Raw genomic sequence first — 20233 nt, 5'->3', positions numbered from 1 at the left:
TTGGATAAGATATCTATGACCATGTAAGATTATATTTCTTACTACAGTGATGTACATGCTCATGACTTGTATGTACATGCATTTCTGTAATCAATTATTGCAGAGAAGGGGATTATGAGAGGAAAAACCTCTCAGCATATTGCTGCAGCTAATTTTGATTGGTTTGAACACTTTGAATGAACCAATCAGAGCACAGCTTTCTGGCTCTGAGTTTCCCGCACTTTCCAACCATCAGTTGATCAGTATATAAGCAGCACCAGAGTTGGCTGCTGAGATCACTGCAGAGCCCAGCAGAGATCTCACCTGAGATCTTACTCCAGAGCTGAAGTTGCTACAAAGAGATGAGTCACTGCCTTGCTCCTGAGAAGACTGACAAAGAACACAGAGAACCTCCCATGCTTGGGAAGAAGATTAGAGCTAATGGACTTTGCTGAGAGGAGAATCTTTTAGGCCATTGGTGCCTTCTTGTAGGTTTTATTTGTATGTGTTTTTATTAAACTAAGTAGTTTCTCAAGACTCCTCTGTCAACTTCCATGCTTTAGTGCGTTTGTGTGCGTATCGGGTCACGGTCCATTCGAATACATAATCTTTCCTTCAAAATACTGCTAAAAGATGAGGGGAAATTTTGAGAAATATACTTGATAAATAAAGAAAGACTGGGGTTACCTGGACTCCATAGTGGAAAATATAAAATTGAAAATGAATACAGCAATAGAGAGGGATGAAGGAAGGAGAAGAGAGATGGAAGAAGGAAGGAGAGAGAGGGAAGGAAGAGAAGGGAGGAAGGAAGGGAAATTAGAGTAGGAGTGAGGGTAAGAGAGGGAGGAAGAGAGGAGGAGAAGGAGAAAGGAAGGGGAAGTAGGGAGGAGAAGAAGAGAGGGAGAAGAGAAAGTAAGAAGGAAAGAAAAGAGAGAGGTGGTAGGTTTGAGGAGAAAGATTGTTGTACAATAAAAAAGATGAAATGGAAGAAAGGAAACCTCAAACAAATATAAAGATATTAAGATAAAGAATGAATTGTTAAACTTTAAAGAATAAAAGAGAACAAATATGAATAAATAGCAATAATTAGAAACACACATACAAACATACAATGTATTTTCTTTGAACAGAGTATTTGGCCGGTTCACAAATTTAAACAGTGTTTAATCATTTCAATTAAATTTACAATTTCTATATTTCCTTTTTGCCATATTTATTCCTCATCTATTTTTTAAAAAAACCAGTTACCCTTCATCCTCATCTCTAATCTTATCAAATTCAATTTTTCCCTTCTATTCTATATTATACCCCTTCCCATTGTCATCTATTTTTATATCCATTCTCACATTGGTTAATTATGTAATATTACAATTGGTTAATACAAATTCAACATTTTAATATAAATCAATTAGTTATATAACTACCTTTTTTGTATATTAATCAATATGAATATTCCAATTATTTCCATGCAATCCAATTTCTTACAAATCAATTAATTATATTTACCAATAATAATAAACCAAATAATTTCCCCCATATATTCCTCCAAACCACAACTTAACCATTTCTGCTTTCAACACAATATACAATTAATAGTATCTCAATTATTACAATTCCCTAGTTAAATAGAGCTTTCCCCTTATGTTACTCATTTTCATATCTTAAACTCTCCCAATAACCCAAATAGTTTTGCCCATATAATCCTCCAAATCACAATTTAATCATTTCTACTTTCATCACAATATATAATTAAAAATATTTCAATTGTTACAATTTCCCTAACAATTTCCCTATTTTGCCTTTTTCTTTCTCCTTTTTTTCTTTTGTGTTTTAGAATCTTGAACTCTCCTCTTTTGCCCTAAATTTCCCACTGTTTGCACCTACCTTTTTTGGTGAGGAAAAAGAAGAAAACGAAATCTGCCTCTGCTTAATTTTCCAACATTGCAGCAAACAGCCAACAGCCTGCTTTACTTTCAGTTTCATTTTCAGCTTGATTAGCACAAGGAGAAAAAAAAATCTGCTCCAGCAATTTAGCTCTTTGCAGCAAGCAGCAGAGCCCTGTGCAAAACAGCTGAGAGCAAATCAGCTGAGAGTCGGGAGGCTGATCTAATCAACGGGCTAATTAGCCTATGCTAATTAGCCTATGCTGAAGCTGAAAGGAGTTGTTTTTTCTTGCTGTTTGCTTGTAAGGAGGTAACTGCTGCGAGGCACAGGCCAAAGGGTGGGGACCACCCTCCTTGCCACTTAGTGCCCCTCTGCTGCCCCCTTTTGCCTCTAGTGCCCCTCTGCCGCCCTCCTTGCCTCTTACCGCCCCCTAAGGCATCCCACTGTCCCCCAGGGGGCGGTACCGCCCACTTTGGGAACCACTGCACTAGATGCTGTTTTAGGACCTCTTTCCAGAGCACAATACCATAGTGTTTTGAGACTGAAGGATGCCAATGAATGAATTTCGGTGGTTGGAAGCCTTCCAATTAACATTCTATCCACCTGTTCAAATTTAATTAGGTATTTTAGGGTTCTAGTTTTTATTCCTAATTATTTAACAATTGGACACCCAATTAAACATCTGGTACAGCCTGTATTGATTACTGCTGATACTTCTCCTTGCTCTCCAGTCTCAGGCACCACCAATTTCACTTTAATTGAAAATGGGGGGTGGCTGCACTCACCATTGGGTTATTGTCGTCATTCGGCTTGTCGAGAGGGGTCCTTTGGCCGGAGGCTCCTCGCTCTCTTCGGTGGGGAGGGGAACCTCTATGGCTTGTCAGGGAAATCGGCTGGTGTCTGGGGGCTTTCGTGAAGCTTTTCTGCCTCAGGTGGCCATGGGAGGGTGTGGTTGTGGAACTTGTGCAGGAGTTTTTATATTCCCTTTTTGGATTGTTGATTGTCTCTTTTAAATGGCATGTAGATGTTGTTTTATGTCTATGTGCCTGTTGATGGCCAAATTCTCAAGAGTGCCAGGCTTATCTACATTTCATATTTGAAATGCTGAGATCCCTCAAGGACAGGACAGGTACAATTAATACACCTGTGTCCTTCCCTTCTTTATTACTTTTCAGCAATATTCAGCAATATTCCAGGCCAAAAGTGCTAATCAAACAATACAAGTTGAGCTCCAAAACTGGGTCCAGTTCACCCACTTTAGCATTTTAAATTTAGCATTCGGTCTCCAGCAGATGCTTTCAGAAGCTCACGAGAGAGTAATCAGCTGCTTATGAAGCAGTTGTATAATCAGGTCTTGAGATTTAATTGCTTTCTGAGTCACCCGGACTGCAAACATGAACAGAGGTGTTTATGGTAGCAAAATCCCATATGTGGAATTCATTGCTGTAAGACTTTATATTTTAAATTAAATTTCCTTCCTATCTTTGATCCACCAACATGTTTTACTCATATAGTTGTGATACATATATAGGTGTGTGTGTGAGAGAGAGAAAGAGAGACAGAGAGAGACAGACGGACAGACAGAGAGCGACTTACATATTTTTTCAGCAAGAATTTTGTTCTGTTGTGTGACTCAATCAATTAAGGCTTAATTTTAGTCTTTTAAGAATTCCCCACGCAATCAGCTTGTCACTCTTTTTAAACTTGCCAGCCTGCTGTTGGAAAGAGAATGAGCCTTTAAAAAAAAAATCCTGATTCAATTCAATATTTCTTGCAAGATTTCATTGTGTCCTTGTTAACTTTAGAACAACTGATGGTACTGTTATTTAACACAGAAGCAAATTACAAAGACAGGCAACGCGTGACTTTTCAGTAAATGAATCAACTTCTAGCAGCCTTGCAAAAATCGGAAGAAACTTGCTTAGTGAGAAAGCAATATTAGTTTTTCTGGTGCCAGCAGAATCATGCAGAATGTTTTATTAATTTCTACTGTGACAAGCATAATTTCTCTTTAAAAAGAAGTGAGAACTTGGTCTTTTCTGTTGTCTCTCATATTGCTTTTTCCCACCATCAGCTTTGATGACAAACATAGAAAATGGATGACAGACAAAGACCTAGTTGGTCCATCAAGCCTACCCTTTGAGGATTTTTTTTATTTTTTAAAAATTTTTCTCAGATGATAAACATGCATTCCAAGCCTGTTTAAACTCATTTAATGATGATTGACCCTCTTTCTCTACTGGAACTTGGTTCCAAGCTTCCATTACTCTCTCTTGTGAAGTAATATTTTCTAACATTACTTTTGAACTTCATTCCTGTCAGTTTGAGGTCATGCTTAATATTGAAAATACTGCCTTCTAGAACCTTATTCACACCCTTAATATATTTAAAGGTTTCAATCATGTGTCCCCCCGCCTTCCCCTTCTGTCCCCCAGGCTGTAGATATTCAGTTCCTCCAATCTCTCTTGATATGTTTTGTTCCTCAAACCTTACACCATTTTTATTGCCCGTCTCTGGACTCGTTCAATCTGATCAATATCCTTTTTAAGTGAGGTCTCCAGTACAGGACACAGTATTCCAAATGGGGTCTGACTAAAACTCTCTATCAGTAGTTCTCAATTGTCACAGGGGGTACACAAAGACTTAAATAAATATTATGATTTAAATCTTGAGTTAAGTCTTGATGGTGGCCATGGTTCGCTGCCACAAAAGGAGGTTTAAAGGAGGTCCAGGGTGAAGAAAAGGTTGAGAACCACTGCCCTATATAACGGGAAGGTCAAAGAGTGATGGAGAGGTCCAAGGCCCAGCCACTAGGAAGGGATGGATCCAAAGATCCACCATGAATCAAATAATGCCCATGAACTGGGTTGGGGGCTGAAAAACTACACCACCACTAGGGCCTATTAAGAACCAAGCTTGTTTATTCCACATCCAGCTTTCTTTAGGAACTCTATTAAATCTTGTTTCTGGATATAATGAAAGGGTGCAGACCTTCATGATGGAGTCCCACCTACCTTATTCTGAACCTGGCCTCTTTCTCTCCCTTATTCTCAAGGTGGCTGAAAAACAACTTTCCCATTACTTTGAGTGGTATGACTGGCCTGGCCTGATTGTTGGAAATGATAGTGTTGCTTCTGTTGCTGGTTTTATTATTATTATTTTTTTGTTACATATCATTCCCAAATCTTACACATTTTGCCCATGTTCCTAGCAATGGAGGAAACCCACTGCAGACCAATGGAGAGAGGCTGTCCTCCCCGCAGTCCTGCATGTGGTTCCACACTTGGGTCAAGAAAAGCCCCAAGGTCTTCGGGTTCCCATCATATTTTCTGGTTGGGGGGGAATTTTTGGCTTTTTGTGTCTGCAGGGTGGGGCCTGCAAGGCTGGGGGTCCCTGGGCTGCTGCCTCCCTCGCTTGAGCCCCAGAAGCCTGAGATGTTTCTTACCCAGCTTCCTCTTCCTCTCCCCAACAGGCTGTCTCTTCTGGATCCAGTGTGGGGTAGTTTCCTCCCTTTCCCACAGGGAATACATAAGACTCACGGTTTTTCCGGCTTTCCTCAGCATCGCGGAGGAGTTGCATCGCCTGAGCAATCATGAGGCTCTCCTTTTGCTCTTGCAGCCACACTGCCTCTCCCTTACGAGGCCTGGAGCTGGTTACTCCTTGGGGGGTCCTCCCCAGGTCCAGCAACCTTCCTACTCCCCTCGACCATTTAGCTTCCTCTGGCTCCTCTCTCAGCTGAATTTTTTCCATCCATTCTGCAGCTTCCTTCTCTGCTTGAAATGAAGTTATAGTAGAACCTGTAGCTCCCATCTGGTCTCCTTCACTCTCTTGGTCAGACATGTCTTGGTTTCAGCCCTCTCGGTGTTTATCCGGGATGACTGGAGGTGAGATTCTGCTTAATGTCAGGTGTGCTTCCTTCAAAGTCCAGGAAAGAATGAACCAAACTCCATTGTTTATAGAGAAAGGTACTTTTACTAGAGATGAAGTGAAGGCAACCATAGGAAAGCAGAATCTAAGGCAATACATGCAAAAAGTGCATATAGAAAGCATCCCCTCCCACTGTCCACCGTAAATCATCCAATCCAAAGGTCTCCCAGGGGTCAGGTGGAAGCACACATCTGCCAGAGTTATCAATCAGGAATGCCACGACCGTTGGCCTGACGGCAGCTTCAAAGATACAGTCCGGTGGCTTAACTATTGGTTTTGTTTTCCTCCTCCAGCACACTTCCCCCCCCCCCATGCTACCTGCTCTCCCCCCTCCCGTTACTATGGCAGCCAAAGCAGAAAAGGCAGAGGCTGACAGTATCTATCTTAAATTTCTTCTCTTGTCAAGAGTGGTGGGTCGTTTTCGCTCTCGTTTTCACTATCATAGGATTCTGGCAACTGGTCATCGTTGCCTGGTGTTTCCCCCCCTTTGGTTGGATGGGGAGGGACCTCTTCAGCCTGGAGCGCCCTCCAGGACATATTGGTGGCTCATTTGGGGCCTTGTTCCAGCTGTGCCCTGGGTGGTGGCTCTGGCCTAGGCCTTGGAGCTGGGATCGTGCACACAGATGCCATGTGGCCCTTCCCTCCACATCTGTAGCACTTCAGCAGGCTTCGGGGGAGGGCTGGTTTCGGGGTCTGCCGTGGTGCTGTGGTTCCCCATTGGCTGGGCAGTTTCAGGTCAGATTGCCCCCTCTCTTTCGTATCTGGTTGTTCTCTCATGTTGTTGGTGCGCAATCCACTGTCGACTTTTATTGCTACTAGTGGTTACTCAGAGAGCTGGTTTGGGATGTCCCAGTAAGCGGTTACCTGGCCAATTTGATTGTCCAGGCTTGTTCTGAAAAAGTGCACTAGCAACCGCTCTGGCAAAGGAGGTAGCCTCCCAATGACTCTCCTAAATTCATGGATGTGCTCTTTAATGGGACAGCCGCTCTGCTTTAGATAGCTGAGCTCATCCTCTGCATATGGGTCTTCCTCTTCCTCCTCGAATCTGGCCTCTAGCAGTCGTAGGAAGTCATCTACGTCTTGCAGTTGGGGGGCTCTCCTCTTGTGAAGGGCTGCTAGCCATTCCCTCTAGCGCCTCTGCGATGGTATTCACCATGGCTCTGTGGGATGGGTAGAGGTGTCCATAACATTCTAGGTGGATCTCAGCTGAGTCAAGGAATAGAGCTAGCTGATCTGAGTCCCCATCAAACTTTCCTCTGAACTGGAGCAGTTCATTCAGCACTGCTCCTCTCTCCCCCTGTTGGCCTCTGTATGCTTGCATTTGATGTAGCTGGCCCTCTTCCTCAGCTCTAGTTTGCAGGGAGAGAGGGGTTTGTCTGCCCTGGGCAGCCTGCCTGTTGCGTGGTTGCAGCCTCTTTCTGATGGGTGGAGAAGGGGGGCTGTGTTCCTGTCTGCTTCTCCTCACTTCAAAGGGATCCACTGCTCCCCTCCCTCTCCTTTGGCCTGCAAGATGGCCCCTCATCGGGAAGAGTGGCCCGGTCAAATTCCTCACTTGGCTGATCTCTGGAACTCCCAGGGGCTTTGAGAGCCTGGCTTGTTTCCAGTCCAACCTCCACTCCACTTTTCCCAGCTTGCTCAGGGGCTTCCCCTTTTCCCGGGCATTGGGGTGGGGGAATTCAACCTCAGCTGCTTTAGGGATTAACTCCCACCAATACTCATCTTTTCTTGCTTCTGCCGTTGGAGCAGACATCTCAAGTTTGATGTCTGAGGGAGGCTGCACTCTGGCTGCAATTAGGCTCTCTTCAGATAGCTCGTCTTTGGCCTTGGTTGCCTGATTTTCCCTCCCAGCATCCCAGATATCAGGGAGTGATTGGAGAGTCCAGGATTCAGGATACCTGGTAATCTTGATAGATTTTAAAAGTTAGTTCTAACTGTCTGTGAAGTTTCCGAAAAATGCCCTAATTAATTCATGAGCCATGCGCCAAACTTCAAAAGAAATACAGTCATTTATTAGGAGCACCATTTCGGCAATATTCGGATGCAGTTAGAACTAATCCCACGTAGATTTACATTCCCCTATGATCCTGTCTCTCCCCTCCTCCCTGGCCATGTCATAAATCACATTCTCCAATTAACCACTTTGGCTGGCTGTGAAATCCAACACCCTCCGACTGATTGCGGTAAGAAAGCATGTATGGAATGTAGCTTCAGTTAGGGAAGTCAATCAGCTCTATCAGTTCTCCCTCCCTCCTGCTTATGGCAACTTGAAAGCTTTGCAAGTTGACACCAAGTGGGTAAAAAGACACTGGAAACATGGAGACTGCTTGGAAAGATGGTTTAATGGTGGACAGGAATCACATGGCTTGAGTTCCTGAACAGGAGCACATGGCTTGAGCTCCCGAGCAGAATCACATGGCTTGAGTTCCTGAATAGAAAACAAAGAAACCCCAGATGCTGGGAGTGCCTTGGTTTTATGCCCTCTGTTGGGCCCCACCTCTGAGTTTCTTGTTCCTGTATAAGAAATGTATCCTGATTGGTTGTCAAACTCCCAGGTGGTCTAGGAATCTCAGCTAACTTTTTAGGTTGTTTCTCAAGCTTGCTTGAGTCTTGCCATGTGGTGAGTTTCTGTTGCTAGATGGGTCCTATTGTGTTGCAGATGATGGTCCATTGACAAAGGTGGTGGTGGGGAGGCAGGAAGCTGCTTTGTCTTTAAAACATGTTTCTCCATTTCTCATCCAGGGAAATATAATATTCTGCTTTTTTTTAAATATTTCCTAAAATATTTCATTCTTCTAGGAGAGGGGTGAGTGCTAACTTCCTACAGGCATTCTCAACAAGAAGCACCAACTATGAGTATTAATACTACCTTCATTCAGAATCTTGCAAGTCTGAAAGTACACATCTCCCCCCTCTCTTTTACAGTTGAAGACACTAAGGAGGGTCTCTTCTGAGACATTTTGCACACTCCCATTCTTCCTATGGGCTCAGATGCCTGTAGAGTTATTTCAGCAATCTAGATAGCTGATAATTGGATAAACAGATAAATCCAATTCAACAGTTTAATGTGACTTTCCGAATTAAGGCATGCCTCCTGATTAGAAATTTGACTGAATCAGCTTTGAGCTGATTGGACCTGTAGGAAGTTAGCATCCACCCCTTTCCTGGAAGAGTGAAATATTTTAGGAAATATGAAAAAGGCAGAATATTATATTTCCCTGGATGAGAAATATGAGAAGCATATTTTATAGACAAAGCAGCTCCCATCTTCCTGCCCCCCACCCTTTGTCAATGGGCCATTAAGGCCTGGGCCAGTCTATTCTACATAACAAAGATCTGCCTCCTTCAGGCAGAGCCATAGTAGGAATTGCCAAAGATCCAACAAAGATAGGATTAGCCCTCTACACAATAGTAGCAGAAACTCACCACATGTGACCTGGGAAGCACATGTGACCATCAGCCAGCAAGGCCCCCACCCCCTGGGAGTCTGACAACCAATCAGGATACTCTTTCGGGGCCCCAAGAAATGCAGAGCCAGAGAGAGCATAAAAACCCGAGGATTTTCTGTATCTGCCCCTTTTCTGTTCAGGAACTCAAGCCATGTGATCCTGTCCACCATTAAACCATCTTTCCAAGCAGCCTCCATGTTTCCAGTGTCTGTTTCCCCACTTGGAGCAGAACCTAGAAGGATGTTTCTTCCAACAGACCAATGTCAGGTTCCAATCAAGAGGGGATGGTTGGGCCCATATGTTTCCACAGATGCCATCAACATTCCTCTCAGGACTTTTTCCGCATGGCAGAGCAAAGAGCATTCTCACATTTTGGTTTCATTCTAGCTACCTTGCTGTGCTCAATTACTTTGGATTGGAGACCAAGCAGCCTGATCAAAAGTGACAGTTTGTCTAATGCAGGGCGACAAAAGCCCAGATTTCATACCAAAAGATGTTCAGGCAAGCCGTGGCTAAGAAAAAAGAAAGAAGTGTCCTGCAATTCTATGGGCAGAAAAAGTCTTCTCGCCAAATGCCTCCAAGAAGGTAGAGCTGTAAAAGAATCCAACTTAATTCACTTTTGAACGCATACAGGTAGACCTCGACTTACAACAGTTTGTTTAGTGATCGTTCAAAGTTACAACAGCACTGAAAAAGTTACTTATAACCATTTTCATACTTATGACCATTGCAATAACCCCATGTGATCAAAATTCAGATGCTTGGCAACTGACTCGTATTTATGATGGTTGCAGTGTGATCCCATTTTGCGACCTTCTGACAAGGAAAGTCAATGGGGAAGCCAGGTAGTCCAGTCAAGGACTACCTGTACTTTGCTAATTTATTCCATGCTGCATTGGAACCATCTCTGAAGTCGGTGATGTCTGCAAAAATAAATTAGCAAGGCTGTGATTCATGCATTAAGGAGAATCCTACTCTCTCTGGCATATTTTATTTGCATTTTTCCAGTCAGGGAATATATTTCTGAAATATTTATTTGCATTTTATTTTCTAAGAATGATAAAGAGGCTCATGTATTGTGGCCTTACTCAAAGTGAAGACTATGCAACAGGGAGATATTTTGATCCTGGTCTCATCATCAGATCAATATTCATGTGTGAAAGAGTTGGCATGTCATGGTGTTTTGTTGATCCATAGAGCTCCTTCAGTGAATGGATTTTGCACTTAAACTAATTCCCACAGAACAGTTATGAAGTTCAACAGATAACAACATCTCCCAAGTTTGAGGTGATGTCCAAGTATCTAGAATGTAGTTGCTTTAGTTTTCGCCTTTCCCACACTCAGATTTTGAGTGAAAAATGAACAGAAGTGGCAGGAATTGAATATATAACCTCATATATATCAGCAGTCCCAAAAGCATTCATTCATGCATTCTTTCATTCTTTCATTCATTCATTCATTAATACACTATCAGATGTAGGAGGAGAAGAGCAGGCAGAGCTAGGCGGTGAAGTTAAACAAGTCATCAGCCTAGAGTCATTATGTTGTCACAAATGTCAAACTCTAGCCCCGTGATGGCGAACCTATGGCACGTGTGCCAGAGGTGACATGCAGCGCCCTCTCTGATGGCATGCGAGCAGTTGCCCAGTTCAGCTCTGCTGCGATGCGTGCATGCCTCCCGTCAGCCAGCTGGACTTTGGGTGTCGGCCACACATGCATGGAAGGGGGGGTGCTGTGGGGGAGTGCATGCATGCAGGGGGGGCACGTGCAGGGCTCGCACCTGCATTGCATTTTGGGGGTTCAGGTACACGCACATTGCATTTTGGGGGTTCAGGTACACGCACATTACATTTTGGGGGTTCAGGTACACGCACATTACATTTTGGGGGTTCTGGTGTGCACGTGCATTTGCACATGCATCCTTTGGGCACTCAGTCCGGAAAGTTAGCCATCACTGCTCTAGCCCCTCTTGGATTCAGTTGACTCTTATCTGGCAATAATTTAGTATAGAATTTTAGTTGACTAGATTCTTGTATATATGTATGAGCAATAAATCTACTGAACTTCAACTGAACAAATGGTCCTGATTCTTTGCATCTGACATCAGATATGTATACTATCAGGTCTTTCAAGGAAGAACAGCAGTTTGCAATTCAAAGCAATGAAGGCATCAATGGTAAAAATTCCAAATAAATTCACTTACTGAACCTCAACCAGTCTTAATGATAATGACTGGTTTGCAAGTTGCACTATGTCAAGGTTTACTTTGACTGTGCTTTGCAGTGGTGGGTTCCTCCCGGTTCTGCCCGGTTCCGCTGAGCCAGTAAGATAAGATGATAAGATAAGATAAGATAAGATAAGATAAGATAAGATAAGATAAGATAAGATAAGATAAGATAATTTTATTTCTATACCGCCCCTCTCCCGAAGGACTCGGGGCACAGCCAAGTAAAAACACAATACAAACATCATAATTAAATTTAAAAATTATTAAAATTCTTACATTTGCGGCCAAAATTCGTTAAAAACCCAAAAATTTTAAAACTCCAAATTTAAAACTCCATTACAAAGATAGCTCTGCCTGTCGGAAGAGCAGGGTCTTGAGGGCACAGCAAAAAACTCGGAGGTCAGAGATTGTGTGTATTTCCGGGGGCAGTTCGTTCCAAAGGGCAGGGGCTCCCACAGAGAAGGCTCTCCCCCTGGGTGTCGCCAGCCGACATAATTTGGACGGCGGCACCCTGAGGAGTCCCTCTCTGTGGGAGTGAACTGGTCGGTGGGAGGCTATCAGTGTTGTGGCTCCGTTGCCTGAGCCTGGGCTATCGACAGATGCAGACTCTGGGAGTGAGGGAGAGGAGTTGGCAAGGCCTCCCTCTCCAGGACCCTCCTCTCTGGCAATGCCTCCGGAGGACACCGAAGGCCAAACGATAGGCTCAGAGCCAAGCACGTCCCCGCAGCCACAGGTGGACAGTGACGAAGAAGATAAGTGCTGGCTGGACCCTCAGCAGAGGCGCAGGGAGAAGCGTGCGCAGCAGAGGGGAAGGCATGCCAGAGATTAGCTGAGTCACTGGACCACACCCCACAGGGTATAAATGTGGGTGTGGTGGCCGGTTCAGTTTGTGACGAGCAAAAACTGGAAATAATCCATGATCTCTGCGTTACTGGACTTTGCCTGCTTTATCGGACTGCATTTGGATTAATCCTTGTATTGTTGAAACTCCACCTGTTTTATCGGAATGCTTGCAGTCTAATCTTTGTTTTGTGTGAGTAAAGTCTGAATTGGCAGCTAGCCACTGGGTTGCTGCCAGCTTTATCTTCAAAAAGTTTTGTCGTGTGGCTTATTAAGTCCGGGCCGTCTGTGGGGGTGCGTGTGTGGTACAGGGACAGAACAATCGGTGGCAGAAGGCGGTCTCATAGGTACCCAGGTCCTGAGCCATGGAGCGCTTTAAAGGTGGTAACCAACACCTTGAATCACACCCAGAAGACCATTGGGAGCCAGTGCAGCTCATGCAGGAGAGGCGTTACATGAGCGCAATAATCACCCACGCAGCTGCATTCTGGACCAGTTGCAGCCTCCAAGTGCTCTTCAGGGGGAGCCATGTAGAGAGCATTACAGTAGTCCAGCCGAGAGGTAACAAGGGCATGAGTGACCATGCGCAAGGCGTCCGGGTCCAGAAAGGGATGCAACTGGTGAATCAGGCGAACCTGATAGAAGGGCCCCCTGGCCATGGCCATCATATGCTCTTCTAAAGACAGCCGTGCATCCAGGAGGATGCCCAGATTGCGAACCTTTCTGTGGAGGCTAAAGATTCACCCCCTATAGACAGCGATGGCGTCAGCTGACTATACGGGACGCCGGGAGCCACAGCCACTTGGTCTTGGAAGGGTTAATTCTGAGCCTATTTCTCTCCATCCAGACCTGTACGGCCTCCAGGCAACAGGACATCACGTCAAGAGCATCATTGGTGTGGTCTGGGGTGGAGATGTACAGCTGAGTGTCATCAGCGTACTGATGTACCCTCACCCCAAAACCACGGATGATCTTGCCCAGTGGCTTCACATAAATGTTGAACAGAAGGGGAGAGAGGACCAACCCTTGCGGCACCCCCCAGGCAAGGCACCTCGAGGTCAACCTCTGCCCCCCTGCCAACACAAACTGCGAGTGGTCGGAGAGGAAGGAAGAGAACCACCGCAGCACGGTGCCCCCTATTCCTAACCCCCTCAACCGCTGCAGCATGATACCATGGTTGATAGTATCAAAAGTCGTTGAGAGATCTAAAAGGACCAGGACAGAGGAACAAACCCTGTCCCGAGCCCTCCAGAGATCATCAACCAATGTGACCAATGCCGTTTCCGTGCTGTACCCCTGCCTGAAGCCCGACTGGTACGAGTCTAGATAGACAGCTTCATCCAGGTACTGGGGGAGCTGTTGTGCCACCACACTCTCAACAACCTTCGCCACAAAACGAAGGTTGGAGACCGGACGATAATTTGCTAATACAGCTGGGTCCAGGGAAGGCTTCTTGAGGAGAGGCTTCATCACCGCCTCTTTCAAGGCAGCAGGAAAGGCACCCCCACTCAAAGAAGCATTTATAATCCTCTGGAGCCAGCCTTGTGTAACCTCCCGAGAGGCCAGTACCAACCAGGAGGGACACGGGTCCAGTAAACATGTGGCAGCACTAAGCCTACCCAGAATCCTGTCCACGTCTTCGGGAGCCACATGGTCAAACTCTTCCTAGATAATATTCTCAAGACCTACCCCCGTCTTCCCCCCCCCCCCCGGACTCATCCAGTCGGAGTCCAAGCCTTCCCGAATCTGAGCAACTTTATCATGCAGGAATTGCGCAAAATCCTCAGCTTGACCCTGCAAGGGATCTTCCCGCGTTCCCTCCCGAAAAAGGGAGCGGGTCACCCTAAACAGAGCAGCTGGGCAATTCTCTGCAGATGCGATAAGAGCAGAAAAATAATTGGATTTTGCCACTTTTATCGCCACTAGGTAGGTCTTGATATAAGATCTCACCTGTATTCGATCAGAATCAGATTGACTAGTCCTCCAAACTGCGTTCTCTTCGTCAATGATGTAAAACTATTTAATACCACCGACAATGCTGCTACCCTTCAAAAAAACCTTGACTTTTATTATAAAATAAAATAATAAAATAAAATAAAATAAAATAATAAAATAATATAAAATAAAATAAAATAAAATAAAATAATAAAATAAAATAAAATAAAATAAAATAAAATAAAATAAAATAATAAAATAAAATAAAATAAAATAAAATAAAATAAAATAAAATAAGGACCCACATTGTTGGGGGCAAGATGCTGACTCTGTAAACTATTTAGAGAGGGCTGTAAAGCATTATGAAGTGGCTATTGATCTGAAACTCTGAGAAATATGATCATAAAATCCCAGTCCAGCATAATACTGCTGAAAAAGAAAAATAGGAAATCCAAGAAGAAACCAGCATAGCTGCACAAAAATCTCTCTGACAAATTGAAAGACAAAAAGGACAAATGCAAAAAATGGAAAGAGGGACGCATAACTAAGGCAGAATATCAGCAGATAGCCAGAATCTGCAAAGACGAAGTCAGGAAAGCAAAGGCTCAGATGAACAAAGACTTGCAACAAAAGTCAAGGATAATTAAAAAAAAAAAGTTTTTTCCAACATATAAATAACAAGAAAAAAAACAAGGAGACAGTCAGTCCACTAAAGAGAGAAGACAGCAAAGAAGTAACAGGCAGCAGAGAGAAAGCAGAGCTGCTTAACTCATTCTTTGCATCGGTCTTCATGCAAAAAGAAACAATAGTCCAACCTACCAAAAAACATAACTGTAAAAACAGACTAGAAATAAAAGTTAAAATAAGGGGGGAAATGGTAAGAGAATACCTCTCTGATTTTGAGGAGTATAAATCACCAGGACCTGATGGATTACACCTGATGGATTACATCCATTCTAAAGGAGCTGGCAGATGTCATCTCAGAACCACTGTACCACATCTTTTAAAAATCCTGGAGCACTGGGGAACTACCAGTGGACTGGAAAAGAGCTGATATGGTCCCATCTTCAAAAAAGAAAAAAAAATTCTTAATGATTTCTTTTTTGGCTTCTTTACTATGTTGAATTTCTCCTTTATCGTCTTTCAGTTGGTATATCGTTCTTTTTTTCTGTTCTTTCTTCAGTTTATAGGCTAGCCATCTGCCCGTTTTATTTGCGTGTTCGAAATAGTTTTGTTTCGCCATTTTTATTTTTTGGGCTAGTTCTGTTTGGTTTATCAAATTCAATTTATGCTTAATCATTTTCCATTCTTTTCTTATTGTCTTGTCCTGGGCCTTTTCCTGGAGTTTTTGTTCTATTTGTTTTAGGTCTTTCTCTAATTTATCTAATTGTTTTTTCTTCTCTTTATTCTTTTTCCTCGTATATGCTATTACTAGGCCCCTTATATATGCTTTTAAAGTATCCCATGTGTTTTGTAAAGAAGTTTCCTCTATTTTATTTATCTGAAAGAATATTTTTACTTCCTTTTCTAACATCAAATTAAATTCTTTTTCTTTATATATTCTTTGGTTCATCGTCCATCTCTTACGTCTTCTTTCCCCTTTCCAGTTTATGAATAGTGGATTGTGGTCTGCCCATTGGTTTGTGCCCATCTCAATTTTTTTTACTTCTATTTTGATATTTGGGGTCATCCATGCCATGTCCAATCTTGACCAGGAATTATGCAGATGGGAGTAAAAGGTGTATTGGGCCTCTTCTTCATGTGTTTCCCTCCATACATCTGCCAAGTTTAATTCTTCAGGCATAGTAAAGAATTCTTTTGGAAGTATTTCTTTTTTCTTTTGTTTTTTTCCCCAGTTTTGTAGTCCTTATTTGCATTTACTATTGCATTATAATCCCCTATTACACAAATATCATCATATTCTAATTCTGCTAATTTTATGTGTAGATCTTTAAAAAAAACCTGTAGTTTTTGGTTAGGTGCATAAATCACTACAATTAACATTTTCCTCTTTCCTCTAATTCTACCATCACCACTCTACCTTGCTCATCGGTATAAACTAATTTAGATTGTGTTTTTTTCTTTTACGTAAATCAATACTCCTTTTTTCCTTTTTTTGGGCCAGAGATGAATATAGTTTTCCTAATTTGGGGTTTTCTAGGATTTTTTGATAGTCTTTTTGAATGTGTACTTCTTGCAGACATATCACATCTGCTTCTAGTTTTCGTAATTTTGTGAAAATTTGATTCCTTTTCTTTGGGGCGTTTAAGCCATTAATATTTACCAAAAAGAGTTTGGTCGGTTCATCCATTGCCTATCGTATCTGTTTTTTTGTGTGTTTCTTGTTTCCATTCGTGCCTTTGCTTTTGCACCTTCTCTCTCTTCTCTCTCTTTTTCTTGCCTCTGTAATTAATTCTTACTCACAGTATAAATCAATTTACTTACAGTTATTTCATCAGTCAAGGTTTTTAGTTTGATTTTCTTAATTTTCTAATTAGCAATCTTTTCAATTACTCCCTTTTTCAATCAGTCTATCTCAAACATACAGTCAACTCATTTGTTATTTTGTATAAAAGTCAATCTTTCACTTTAACAATAATTCCTTATCTAACCACCGTTCGTAATTTCACAATACAATTTATAGCTATAAAATGTTATTTACTTATATATTTCTTTTAAATGTTAAACTTATTGGCTAATTAAACAGTTCAAAATTAATAATTCACTTCCCTCTTGTCTTAATTTTTATTTCTTTGGTCTTTTGTTATCTTCTTGCTTTACCTCTCTCGTTTAGTTCTTTCACAGTCATAAAAATGCGATCTGTGTCCGTCTCAGTCTTTTTTGCTTGTCCCTGTAATCGGTTCATCTCCATTCAGTTTTCAAATCTTTTTTAAACTTAAGTTCTTATTCTCCAAATTTATTTATAAATCCAAAGTCCGAAATCCAGACAGGTCTTCTGTGTCCGCAAATTTCACCACTTAGTCCGGTATTTCAGCCTCTGTGCTCAGTTTTCCGATATTTTGGGGTTTGAGTCAGTTGTAGTTCCCAGATTCAAACGGCTTGTCTATATCCACAGAGTCTACAAGCTGCTCCCTCTGCTCAGATGTAAAAGTCCGCACTCACACCGCTTCGAGCGCTATTTCTCCTTTTCTTATGTTTGCTTAGTCATTCTATGGGTTCCTTTCTTCCGCACTGTAATTGTTTCCCCTTTTTTTCTTCTCCTCTTGTACCACCGCTGTTGTAACTCACTTGTCTTCCTCTATTTCGATCGCGCGTCTCCTGTTTACTGCCTCTATTGTAGGTGATCTATCTGGCAGTCACTCAAATTTGCTTCCACTATTTGCTTCAATCTAGGCGGGCGCCATCACTCCTGTCCGCCGATAAGGCCGACTTCTTCTCCACCAATTTAAGAGGTTGATTGCTCGACCTCCCTGATGACAGCACAACACCAGGGGGCTTCGTGAATTCCTCTTTCGTTTCCCGATCCCTCCAAGTTCGGGAATGCCCTTAAAGAGCTATTAATGAGGAAATTTGGGTATCAGAGACGGAGCCTCCATTTCCTCACCCATTCGTGATGACGTCACCGCCGGAAGTCTCAATTAGACACCCAAACTTAACAGAGAAGACAAAAATAATTAGATATAAATATATAATTGACTATCAAGGCAAATTAAAGACAAAACAACAATTGGAGACAGATTTACACAGAGAAATAGATTGGTGGACTTATACTCAAATACAATTCAAATACAGAGAACATATAAAAACATATGAAATTTATAACCAAAAACAAGAAATAGATAAAATTATATTAGATTCAGAAAATAAATTAATTAGTAGAATTTACAAATTTCTTCTACGCTATAAATTGGAAGAAGAGACAGTCAAAGAAACGATGATTAAGTGGGCTCAAAACATCAAACACACAATACCTTTGGAAAAATGGGAAAAGTTCTGGCAGGTAAATCTAAATTTAACGAAAGCAACGGCGTACAAGGAAAAACCAACTGAAAATGTTTTATAGGTGGCATATGTCTCCAACCAGATTGGCAAAAATACAACCTAAAAATAGCCCGATTTGTTGGAAGTGCAAAAAGACACAAGGGACTTTCTATCATTTATGGTGGACTTGCCCGGTGGCAAAGAAATTTTGGTCTAACATCAAAAAATGGTTGGAACAAATAACAGAAACACAGATTGAAAAAGATCCAAACATTTTTATTAGGAATCTTTAACAAATCATACCCTAAAGAAGGGTGGTTGAAACGTGGTAGTTCAAAAGGATACTTTTATTAAGCAGAAGTGATAGCAACCAAGTTAAAGCAAGATCTGAATACCTTTAGGCAAGACAAGTAGGATTAAAGCAGTAGAGACCCCTCCCTTTAGTCAGAATGCAGATTTTAGCCAATACACAAGTGTGAAGATGTTTTCTTTACTAGTTTCCCTGAGAACCCGAACAAACATATATTCACACCGTTATCCTTTAAAGTGAAACAACCCACATGGCTATCATAAACATTCCTCCACGTTAAGAGGATTTCAGGGTTCTTTGGCACCAGGATATAGGTTGTAAAATATCTGTTGACACAGGCAATGCTAGTAAATCGAATTCAAGTCTCCCCCTTCTCCCAATTGATTGGCAGTATCATTTTTAGGGATCTGACAGGGGCTTGCAACTTAAACACTCAAAGAGCCATTTGGACCCATTTTCCACAGAAAACACCGGGAGCCACAAAACCGTTCCCGTGCCTGACTATTTCTTAAGCGGCCACAAAACTAGCATATGTAGTTGAATTAAACGTTCTGTTTTCTTTTGAAACTTTTCTTTCCTTGGATTTATCCATGGTTGGCCTACCGGGGGTTGAAAAGCTAAATAAAATGATGCATCAGTATTACATGAAACCAGAGAAATTATCTAGAATGTATAAAGGTGCTTCAGATATATGTTGGAAATGGGAACAACATGAAGAAACATTTTATTTTATTTGGTGGGCATGCAAAAAAGCTAAAAAATAATTCATATACATAGTTTGATACAGAGGATTTAAAAAATAAATATCTGATTGAAGTCAGAACTTTTCCTTTGTGTCTAATAGATAAATAGAAAAAAGTCATGGAAGATTATTTCAGTATGTGAATACTGAGGTGAGATTGCTGTATTCAGAGGTGGAAAGACTCAATATTACCCACTACGGAGGAATTGTTTGTGAAGTTGACAGATTTTGTTGAAATGGATAAAGTGATTCCTTTGATTAAATACATTGTAGATAATGTAGATTATTGCTAATTGGAAGCATTTTATAAGCTTTATGCGTTAAAATAAAAAATATGAACTTGTAATTTATTGTTTTTTTGATTAGACAAGATAGATTACAGAAAGACTACTATGATGTAACTTTAGAGAGAGAAGTTAAAATATATTTTACTTATTGCTGTGAAGAATATCAGAAGCTACTTCTTTTATATCAGAAGGATATCCTTCTTAGAAAATTTGCACAGCCTTAGTCTTCAAAACTGAATGAAAGGCTCAGGTTGTGTTCCATGAATCGCAGAGGGTTTTCAAATCAGGCCTTTAAATCACTTGGCTTCAGGTCACTTATGATTTTACATATCAGAAGAAAAAATAAGGGGAAAAACCCAAAGAACCATGTAGTGATTGATGTAGTGATTAAGTTGCTAGTCTAGAAACCAGGGACTATGAGTTCTAATCCCACCTTATGATGTAAATTGTCTCGGTGACTTTGGGTCAATCACCAGGATACAGTGAGTTCTAGTCCAACTTTAGACACAAAACTTGGCCGGGTGACTTTGGACCAATCAACAGGAGATGGTGAGTTCTCTAGTCCTGCCTTAAGCATGAAACCCAGCTAGTTGGTTTTTGGTCAATTACCAGGAGATTGTGAGTTCTAGTTCCATTTTAGGCATGACAGCTGGCCAGGTGACCTTGGATCAGTCAATCTTTCAGCCAACCCCACCTCATAGGTGAAGAAAAATA

General features: G+C 41.9%; 1 long non-coding RNA gene across 1 annotated transcript in view; it reads right to left on the bottom strand.

Moving 5' to 3' along the window:
- Positions 1–16715: 16715 nt before the first annotated feature.
- The window catches only part of LOC132711961 (uncharacterized), a 15617-nt gene continuing 12099 nt past the window's right edge, over positions 16716–20233 (bottom strand). Inside the window, exon 3 of the long non-coding RNA XR_009622667.2 lies at positions 16716–17850. This is a non-coding gene — a long non-coding RNA (uncharacterized LOC132711961). The remainder of the gene's footprint in view (positions 17851–20233) is intronic.

This window comes from Pantherophis guttatus, chromosome 12, assembly GCF_059756535.1.
Source record: "Pantherophis guttatus breed Tessera chromosome 12, ASM5975653v1, whole genome shotgun sequence".
In the NCBI taxonomy this organism is placed as follows: Eukaryota; Metazoa; Chordata; class Lepidosauria; order Squamata; family Colubridae; genus Pantherophis; species Pantherophis guttatus.
Note: the sequence above shows the minus strand (reverse complement) of the source record. Positions and strands in the feature narration are given on the sequence as shown.